Source organism: Sceloporus undulatus, chromosome 4, assembly GCF_019175285.1.
Source record: "Sceloporus undulatus isolate JIND9_A2432 ecotype Alabama chromosome 4, SceUnd_v1.1, whole genome shotgun sequence".
Classification (NCBI taxonomy): domain Eukaryota; kingdom Metazoa; phylum Chordata; class Lepidosauria; order Squamata; family Phrynosomatidae; genus Sceloporus; species Sceloporus undulatus.
The window spans coordinates 40056364-40067832 of NC_056525.1; the positions used below are offsets into that span (position 1 = coordinate 40056364).

Below are 11469 nucleotides of genomic sequence, written 5' to 3' on the forward strand. Positions count from 1 at the left end.
TCCACTGCCAGCCAAGTGCTTCTGCAAAATAAATGGAGGGAGAGTATGGAAGAGAAGGAGGTCCTGCCCTCCTTTCCTTACTGCTGCCTCACCTTCCCATCTGTCCGGACCCAGAAAAGGCTGCTGGATGGCAGTAGCAGATTGGCCTGCCCTCCCTGATGCCTCACTCAGCTGCCCAGCTGAGGAAACCCACCTGAGGGAAACCAGGGAAACTGGGGAGGGGGGAGAGAAAATTGCTCAGAGGAAAGCCTCTAAAATCAAAGGAAGATGGGTGGTGAGAGTGCTTGGACAGCAGTTCAAGTGCTCTTCTCCCCTCATTCCTCTGATTTTCCTCTGCTCCTGGAAGGAAACCCAACCCACCCAACCTGGTGGACTGGGTTTCCCCATTGTCTTTCTCCAGTTTTCCCCAGCACTTGGAGGAAAACTCAGCCTGCCTGGTGGATGGGGCTGAGTTTTCTTCCAAGCATGGATGGAAATCAGAGGAAGGCAAGAGGGAAAAACCAGAGGGAAGAGCACTTGGAGGAAAACTGGAGGAAGGTGGAAGGAGAAAGGGGGGGGGGAGAACACTTTAAGGAAAACTGGAGGCAGAGTGGCTGAATTTCCCTCCAAGTACTCTTTTCTTCCCTGTCTTTCTCCCCTGGTGACTGCTTACATTTCCCCTAAGCTGTCAGAGTAAAATTCAGGCAGACCAGAGGTGGGTGCCTCAAGTCTAGAGGGGTAGCTAAGGTGATGCAAGGGGCCTCCTTCTCCTCCTCTTCCTCCTTTAGCAGGCAAGGTGGCAACAGTGATGGGGCACCTCTGGGAAGCATGTTCAGTTTCCCAGCTCACCTGGACTGGAGCAGGAGCACCTTTATGAAGATGCCACTGCCACCATGGAAACAGAGGATGGAGAGGCATGAGTCAGGCCAGGGCACAGTGATGCCATTGGCCCATGAAGAAAACCCTAGTGATGCCACTGGCCCATGAAAAAAAGGCCCTGATAGTGTGGTGGCCTCAATGGCCAGTTAGCAGCAGTGTCACTATGAGGCTTGACTGGGTGCAGTGGTAGAGTGGTTGCTGTCACCAACTGTACCATTGCCTCCACTGCCACTGTGGAGGAAAAGCAGGGCTGTGAAGAAAGGGCTGGTTTGGGCTGGGGTGGGGATCCTTGTAAGCACACAGTGGCTGTCACCACATCTTCTACTCTGTTGAGTAACCTTGGCCTGGCTGAGGTAGCCTGGCTGGTGGATGGATGGGAGGAGGAAGCATCTGTTACTGAATTGGGTAACACCAACCCAAGTGATGTCACTGGACCCAGATCACCCACACTTCCAAAATATGACCCTTGTGCACAATGATCCCACATATAAAACACTAACTACAAATAATTCTATAATGCATTATTGTTTCACACACGTTTAAGCACAGATAAGGCATCAGTGCAACAGGTATACACATACAAAGTGGACAATCACATAGTGGGGATGAAGAAGGAACCATAATAGTAAATGAGATGCATTTAGAATGCTCAACATCATTGCATTCTAAAAGTACTTCTAAAAAGCTGGACTATATATTTTGGTACTTTTTTCCTTCTATGAAACATAGCATGTACATTTAAATCATTTTCTCTGTCATAGAAAACTCCAATAAGCCTACTGTCCAGTGTTCTATATGTGGCATGGTTGTAAATTTCTATTTTTGCAAGATAATATGCTTGACCACTAGATTTTTATTAAATCCAGTCTATGTCCTCTTCCCTTGCTCCATATGAAAGGCAGATGTCCTAGTAGCAACTCATATTCAAAAAGCCCAGTGTATTTTACGTACAAAATTGATACATCTCACTATTTCTTTCCAGAAGGGAATAGTGATCAGAAAAGCCCAGTCTTTGTGTTCAGAACATCTCCATCATCTATTGTGCTCCAGCTTGCTTTGCTGGTAGAAGACATCCACTGTATAGTATGCATGTAGAGTGATTTAGCTCATTTTAGGTTACACAATATTTGTTTATTCTTTACTACAAGAAAATTTGGATGCTTCCCTCTGTCTTTTCATTAATTTATTTACATTTATTTATGACATTTATTTATGTCCCTTTACTAAAGCATATCTTTTAATGTAGATTTCCCCCTATTAATTAGGGAGTATTGGTGCATATTTCTCAAACATATCCTTTTTTGAGTATTTTCATTTTCAAAATTTGTACCTGATTCAATAATGTACTAGTCACCTTGTATATGGGTGAATTTTGAGACAAAAAGAGCTTTCTGTAACAATGAATCTCAGGAAGTGCAAGCATGAGCAAGAATGTCAAAACCACTGAAACTCTTTTCCAATCCCACCAAAGGTGTGCAAATGTCCATATCTTTATGTTAGAACACTGATTCAGAGAGGCCAAAGGATAGTTACCAGTGGTAATGGAGGTTTCGATGGTCACCACTGCAGAAAGCACTGAGTGGTGATCACTTGTTGCAGGGATCACTTCTGCCTTGAAGATTTTAAGGCAGAAGAAATTTGTCCCCCTGATAAAGAGGAATCAGAGGGGCCCACAATCGTACCTGATGTACTCCCAGTGTGTCCAAAAGGCAAACAACAAGAAGAAAGGTTTATTTTGGAGACAGTGAGAGAAGACATTAAACTGAAAGTGACATTAGAGAGAAAAATGGACGAAATAAATTTTGAAATGGCAGTTTTATATGGGCTAAGAGGTGGATTATGAACTATAAATTAAAAAGCACAAATTAAAAAAATTAGTGGAAAGAATTGGAAATTTGACAATTTAAAGAGTATATCGACTGGAATTAAAGAAAACCTGATACTAAGAAGAACCAGGATTTATCAAACACAGCATGCTATTTAAAAAATCCAATTAAAAATAAGAGAAGAGCTAGGTCTATGGATTTGAAAAGGCTACATATGCAACTATAAATTACCTATAGAGTATTCCAAGAAGATGGAACCAGATATAAGGAAAGAAAACTTAGTCAAATTAAAATAACAACAGAGCTGCCACCTAATTAATTTGCAACAAGACTAGTTTACTGTGAGCTTATTGATTAATTGTATCTCATAATTAATTTGTTCGGTATTTATATTCATAATCTCTCTCAATTAATATTTCCTATTTGATATTTAATATTTGATTTAGAGGTGATAGTGGTTATTTTCTGTCTTATCTTCTGATCTGTTATTGATATTCTATACTGAAAGTAAGGAATAAGTGTTCTAATTAATTTGATCTGATGAATTTGATTGACTTGAATAATTAGTTTAGTTGATTAATTTGATCAATTTGAATAATTTGATTAATTGAATTAATTGAATGATATTTGACCAACAGGATGAGGGGTGGAATTGATTAATCTTATTGGATTTAATATTTAAGTTTAAGGGACATAGTTAAAAGGAACTGTATTATTAGTCTATGTTTTTATGATATATTAATCAACTTGGAACTGAAATAGAACAGAGTGAAAAAAGTGACCTTGAAAAAGTAAACAGAGACAGATAAGGGGAATTTGATTACACAAGTAAGCTTTGTTTAGTCTCTAGAATTTGAAAAAATCTGGAAAGGCCAGGCAGAGAAAGACAGAATTAAGGAAAAGGCAGCACCCAGTGGTAAATTAAATTAATGTGGGCCAAATAAGAGGTTTTTTAAATAACAATGTAAATGGGAGAGTAGCGAAAACTAACAATCTACTATGGGACATAGTCGTGTACTGTGTTAGAAAACAAACAAGAGATCTAATTGTGCAAAAAAGCTTCAAAAAAGATCTGGTAATAGAGGGGGATACAGATTTTTTTAAAAACTTTATTCAAAATATATCATACAAAATCTTGCAATCATAAAACAATGGTATAAAAAAGTTTCATGTCATTTAAAAAAACTTTCCTTATTAAAGTTTTACACAATTCAATTAATTTAAAATAAATCTGATCATAAAGAACAGTGGCTAGATGGAGGAGAAACGGATGTAAAATTTGTATTAATATAATCTATAAGAGGAGACCATTTTTTCCTGAACAGGTTGCTTTTGTTGTTTTGAGTTATATTTCATGTTATATGTTAATTTCTCCATAAGTCATTGATCCCAAACTCTTTTCCACCAGCTATCTAGGAATACAAGACCTGTTTTCCAATTATTAGCCACTTCTAGATGAGCTGCTGTCAGCAAAAAAGATATCAACTTTTTATTTTTAAAAAAATTATTACCTTTTATATATATTGAAAATAACAAAAGAGCTGGGCAAAAAAAATATTTTTTGTTTTGTAATTGAAGCAATTTGGTTGATCACATCATGCCAAAAGTGAGTAATTTTGGAACAGTGTAACTACATATGGATATAAGTCCCTAAAAATTCCTATAAATCATCTAGTGCTTTTAACTGCTATTTTATATTATTGTTTTAATGTCTTTCTGGTTTAATCTCCTTTCAGTATTACTATGTTTTATACTGGGAGGGAGGGATAGGGGTTTCTAGAAATTTTTAACTGTATCTTGTTTTTATTGTTGTAATCCGCTTGGATTCCAAGTGATTAAGTGGAATATAAATAATAATAATAATAATAATAATAATAATAATAATAATAATAATTTAAGAAAAGAGAGGAAAATAGGCAGATAATTAAGATAGACAAGATCTTTATACAACATGAAAAGATTAAGGAAGTATTTCAGAATTTTTATAAGAGATTATATGCAGAACATCCCATTAATAAAACAAAGTTCGATGAATACTTAGATAAAAACGAAACTGTGAAATTGGAGGAAACTCAGAAAAAGAGACTGGAAGCAGAAATTTTAGAGGCCATAAAGCCAAAGTAAGGAAGGTAAGTCTCCAGGGCCTGATGGATTCCCAGCAATATATTATAAAACATTCAAGAACGAATTATGTACCCCATTGCAATTAATGTAAAAGAGTGCAAGGAAAGAAGTACGGGAATCTTGGAAAGAAGCAGGTATAACTTTAATTCCAAAAGAAAACAAACATCTAGAAGATCCTTCCAATTACCATCCAATATCATTACTTAATATTGATTATAATTTTTTGACAAAAATATCGGATAATAGACTAAAATTATGTCTAAGTGAAATTATTATTATTATTATTATTCCGCTTAATCACTTGGAATCCAAGCAGATTACAACAATAAAAGAGGATACAGTTAAAATTCTAAAACCCCTATCCCTCCCCCCAGTATAAAAACATAGTAATACTAAAAAGAGATTAAACCAAACAGATATTAAAACAGTAGTATAAAATCACAGTTAAATTCAATGGAAGATTTGTAAAAAAGAAATCTATAGCGGGGACCAGATAGGTTGGAAAAAGGGATGGAGAAAAGGGGAGAGAAGTGGAAGAGGGGGAGGCAGGAAAATAGAGGTGGACTTAGTCTGGAAAGGCCTGCCGGAAGAGATCCATCTTAATAGCTTTCTTAAAGGTTTCCAAGGTGGTAATCTGACAGATCTCATCCGGCAGGTCGTTCCAGAGTCTCGGAGCAACTGTTGAAAAGGAGCGCTGGGTCACTGCCAAAAGTCTAGTCCTCTTTGCCTGAAGCAGAATCTTCCCAGCAGAACGAAAACAAAGATCAAAGGGTTTTTTTTAACCTGGGTGGTGGATAAAAGATAACTTGAGATATGTTTTAAACATTATTGAATATTATAAACAATATAATGATTTAAAAAACTGGGATTGTTCTTTTTTGATTTAGAAAAAGTATTTGATTTGGTCAATTGGAAATCACTAATGGAACTCCTCTATGACTAACAATAGCTCCATCACAGTTAGTCACACAACAATTGACCAACTACTAGTAACCACTATCACCTACTACTGTTACCCACAACTTGTAACCGACATTGTTCACAATAAGACACAGCCTTATATACCTTTGGCTGGTGCAATTACTCCATGACATAAGCCATTGTCTCATCCTGTGAGTCATGCACAAAGAGGTGTAGAGCAGAATCCACATCATGGTGTGTGGTCTCAAGGACATTTAGCTACATGTCCTGGCCTTGTCAGACATGAGCAGTTCTATAGAAGTTAATTTTCTACACCCAACATGACTGACACACTATTCTGTTCAGTTCAGCACTAACTCTGTGCAAAATTCACATTTTTTTTGTTGCAGAAAATGATATTTTCTGGACAGGAAACAGCATTTTCTGCACAAATGTATGAGTTTTTCACACAATAAATTCCCAACCATGCCATTTTCTGTACAGAAAATTTCATAAAATGCTGATTCCTGTGCAGAAAATGATTTTTTTTCTATACAAGTCCCAAAGTACTTACGGTAGGAAGAAAATTGTTAAAATTCCCTATTGCATCCTTTGAGAACTAATTTAATGGATAATTACTTCCCTAGAGAGGACAAAAAGGAGGCATGCTTGCAGAATAATAAGAGAGACTTTGAGATCTACAGAATCCAAAGCCTTCCCACATCACTTACAGTGGTCCCAGAATGATTTGATAAAACACTCCAGCCTTGGAGCTAGTGGAATTCATTTTCCACCCAGTGGAAGCAAGACATGAAAAAATATTTTAAAATGAGCAAACAAACGACTGTAAGAGACTAAGTAAAAACATTAAAAGAAAAGAAAATCCCTAGCATCTTACCATCTATAATGGTACCATCAGCCTGCAGAGCAAAGAAAAAGGTGGTTCCTCTGCCTCAATGTTTGCCTGTCCCTCCTCCATAGGACTGCTCTGCCTGGGACAGACCATGGTTCATTAGTTAGAGTGCATGGTTTGCATGCAGAAAGAGCCTTGTTTTGTCACAGGCATTTCTAGATAAAAGATCCATTTAGGAAAGGTTGTGAAATGCATGAGCCTGAGATCTTGCAGAGCTGTTGCCTGTCAGAGTAGCCAGTACTGGATAAATAGTCTTCCCTGGTAACTGAAATTCCCACTCAACCATGAAATGTACTGGGTGATCTTATGTCAATCTCTCAGCCTCAGCCAACACACAGGGTTACCATGAGGAAATGTCAGTGAGAGAACTATTTATGTAACCCTGTCCTTCTTGATTGAAGGGTTGCATAAAGATGTATTAAACAAAACTTACCTTTTTGTCACGGGGAAAAAACAAGTAGAACAATGCTTCCTCTTCCTTTGTTCTTGGAATAGGAATGTTGTTTCAGCATTTTATGCCTCTGGATATATGATCTAAGCAAGCTGCTTAAAAAAGGATATTCACCCCAGACATACTTTTGATGAGATAGCCTGTGTGTTGTAGTGCAGAAATATAGATGCTTCCATTTCTCTTGCACCACTATTTCTGTGAAAGATGGTTGTGTCTGGATGAGGATTGTTTTTAGTTTAATGTCAGTGACTCTTTTGTGACATTGAAAGTTAGAATTCTCTATGATATTCCGGCGTGTTGTCGTGGAAATGTCAAATTTAGTGTTACAATTCTCCTTGTAAGAGAACTGTCATGTTCAAAGACCTCTGGTAGAAACAAAGCCTAATGTGCACAATATCTCTGCTTGAATGGAAAGATCTTGCTGCATATATGCATAAAAATCAAGGCAACCAGGTGAAAAAGCAACTTCCATACAATGGACAGAAAATTGCCCTTCCGTGTTGTATGACAGATTGCTGCCATTGTGTAAAGAAACTGTTTGGGATTTTGGCACCACAAATTCACAAGCAGATGCTTCAACATTATTGTACCTTTTCCTACTTACAACCTAATTTATATGTGGTAATTGCCTTTAAAAATCATGGCTGTGATGTTTGTTACCACTTCATCTTCAGTATTTTGATCCAAATGCTTTTTAGATTGTATAAATAAATATTTTTATTTAATTGCTTATCTATTTTTTAAAACTCCTCCTTCCTGGGGAGCGCCTGCCTTGTTCCCGCAGCCACCAAATGGCTGCGGGAATGAAGCTGGGGGGAAAGGGGCCGAGTGGCCCCTTTCTCTCCCAGCAGCAGCTCCCTGGGGTGTCCTGGGGCATGAAGCTCCAAGGACACCCCTTTCCAGGCCAGGGGGAAGCGGCGTTTTGCTGCTTCCCTGAGGCCTAGAAAAGTGGCGGATCAGGGCCTCTGGGGGCTGCTGCTGTGGCTGCTCAGGCCCCGATCCGGCAGGGATTGCAGCGCCTGCAGGCTGCCCCAAAGGGGCGGTCTGTATCCCGCTGAAGATATTTATATTAATATCAGATGAATAAACTCTCCTTTCTCTTTCATGCCAGATAATAATAATAATAATAATAATAATAATAATAATAATAATAATAATAATAATAATAATAAATTATATCTCGCCCAATCACAAAGAATCTGGGCGGGTTACAGCAGTAAGAAAAATACATCACAATAACAATAGAATAAAAATAACATAAATTACAATAATAATAAATAGCAAGAAGAATGCATAGCAAATAACAACAATAATAAAAACTGCATAACAATTGACAGATCAAATCAATACAACTCAAGATTAATCCCCAGAATACATAGCAAATAACAATAACAAAAATAACAACAAATCATAATAGCAAAAACTGACAATGTCTAACTCCATCCTGGCAGCAGAAATACAATACAATGCAAAATGCAAGACAACAATAACAACAAAAGACTGGTCCTTAATACTACCTCAGGCATTAACTGATAATAACATTCCTCTCAGACTGGAGCAGTCTTCTGGAGGGCTGGGGAGCCGGCGTTAAGTTGCTGGCCTGGTGTCTCTCAGCCTCAGTAGCTGGTTTGGTATCTCTCAGCCATTGTTGTTGGCCTGGTGCTCTCAGCCTCAGTGGCTGGCCTGTGTTTCTAGGGGTGGGGCAGCTTTATAGAGTGCTGCTCCATGCCACGCCCTGGTTGCTGTGCCTCTGTCCTGAGTCCTGGCAGATGTTAATGGAGAGAGGTCCTTCCCAGCCTGGCAGATGTTAATGGAGACAGGTACTTTCCCAGCCTGGTGTCTCTCAGCCTCAGTGGATGACATACAAGAATAAAGGGGAACCTTCATATATCTCTTATGAACATTCTTCTCTACATACTTATCATTGATAAAGAGTGGGGCCAAGGATAAAATAAAATAAATTTCTGAATCTGCTGAAGTTAGATTTTAAATAACTGATATCTGCTTATTAAAGTGAACTTTTGATGGCTTGGTCAAAATCATGAAAAACACAGGCATTTTTGTATTTTCTGGTTGTCTTGAGCTCCTTCCTTTAGCCATGCCTGTGGATTTCAGTGACACCTGGAACCTTGTCAGTAGTGACAATTTTGAAAGTAATATGCTAGCCTTGGTGTGAGATTGTGTGACCTTGTTTCTCCCCTTGTCTCAAAAGACTATGGAGAATTCAGACACCAGGACTGAGGTGGTTCTTCTTGCATGTGGGTGTTTCAATCCAATCACCAACATGCATCTCCGACTCTTTGAACTGGCGAGGGATTACTAGCATGAAACAGGGAAATACAAAGTAGTGAAAGGGATCATTTCACCTGTGGGGGATGCCTATAAGAAGGAAGGCCTGATCAGCGCTAGGCACCGGGTGGCCATGGCAAACCTTGCAACAGAGAGCTCTGATTGGGTGGATGTGGACAATTGGGAGAGCAGCCAGGAGGAATGGCAGGAGACCGTCAAAGTCCTCAGGCATCACCAGCAAAACCTGAAGAATTTGTATTGTGCTTTAGCCATTGACGATGCTACTCCTCAGAATAAAATGGGCTAGAAGAGGAAGCGGGAAGCAGGAGGTCAACCCTCTGTCAAGAGAAACCAGCCACAAACAAAAGCTGTCCCTCAACTGAAGATGCTGTGCGGAATGGATGTCCTGGAATTTTTCGAAGTCTCCAATCTCTGGAAACCAGAAGACATCACAGAAATCTTCATAGAATCATAGAGTTGGAAGATACCACACGGGTCATCCAGTCCAACCCCCTGCCATGCAGGAAATCCAAATCAAAGCATCCCTGACAGATGGCCATCTAGCCTCTGCTTAAAGACCTCCAAGGAAGGAGACTCTACTACACTCTGAGGGAGTTTCTTCCACTGTCGAACAGCCCTAACTGTCAGGAAGTTCTTCCTAATGTTGAGGTGGAATCTCTTTTCCTGCAGCTTGGATCCATTGTTCCTGGTCCTGTTCTCTGGAGCAGCAAAACAAGCTGCTGCTCCCTCCTCAATATGACATCCTTTCAAATATTTAAACAGGGCTATCATATCACCTCTTAATCTTCTTTTCTCCAGGCTAAACATCCCTAGCTCCCTGAGTCGTTCCTCATAGGACATGGTTTCCAGACCTTTCACCATTTTAGTCACCCTCCTTTGGACACGCTCCAGTTTCTCAACATCCTTTTTAAATTGTGGTGTCCAGAACTGGACACAATATTCCAGGTGGGGCCTGACCAAAGCAGAATACAGTGGCACTATTACTTCTCTTGATAGACACTATACTTTTATTGATGCAGCCTAAAATTGCATTGGCCTTTTTAGCTGCTGCATCGCACTGTTCACTCATGTTCAACTTGTGGTCTATTTGGACTCCCAGATCGCTTTCACATGTAGTCTCATTCAACCAGGTGTCCCCCATCCTATATCTGTGCATTTTATTTTTCTTCCCTAAGTGCAGTACCTTACATTTCTCCATGTTGAATTTCATTTTGTTAACTTTTGTCCTAACCAACTATGGTATGATATGCATCAACCGATCTAGGAACTATACTCAGAGATTCATCAATAATTCCAACATGCTTTGGAGTCACAAGGATAATATTCTTCTGGTGGAGGAATGGATCAACAATGAGATCTCAGCCACCAAGATCCGTAGAGCCCTGAGGAGGGACCAAAGTGTCCTATACCTGATTCCTGATGCTGTTCTAGACTACATCAAGCAACACAATGTATACACTATGGAGAGTGAAGAACAGAATATGGGAGTGATCCTAGCTCCTTTTCAAAGATACACAAGGGAGACCACCAAAAATTGAGTGGCCCCTCCCTTCAGGTGGGGCTTGAGGAGGATGGGGGGGGGCACTTTTTGAGAGCCTAAATTGATGGCCTCTTTCACAGGCCATGGCTACCAGAGCAGGTGGAATCCCTTTGTGTGCTGAGATCAGAGCTTCAGGTCCATTTATGTTTGGAATTACTTGAAGGCAAACAACAATAAAGTATATCCTCCCCCCCCCCAAAAAAAAATCATGTAAAAAACAAGCATATAAAAAACAGTGAAATCATTTAGACATTTTGGTTTTTATTTTAACTCTAGCTTCTAAATACTGCCAAAATGATCATGAAACTAACTGCTCATAGCAGGACTGAGTGTCATTAACCAGCCGAAAAGATGTGTGTTTTTTCTTTAGAATGGTGGACAAAAGAGCTCTTTAGACAGTTGAAAGCACCCTGGCAACATTATTTTCTGGGTAATATAACTATAGCATACCAGCCTGTTGGTATAAGCTTTATATCACACATCATTGAATCTCCTTTCAGGAACACAAACCACAATAGCTGGTCAACTGAGCTTTAACTACTGGGTA

General features: G+C 39.2%; 1 pseudogene; it reads left to right on the top strand.

The window, feature by feature from the left end:
• The first annotated feature begins 9287 nt into the window (after positions 1–9287).
• On the top strand, positions 9288–10920 carry LOC121929636 (annotated as a pseudogene).
• The last annotated feature ends 549 nt before the right edge of the window (positions 10921–11469 follow it).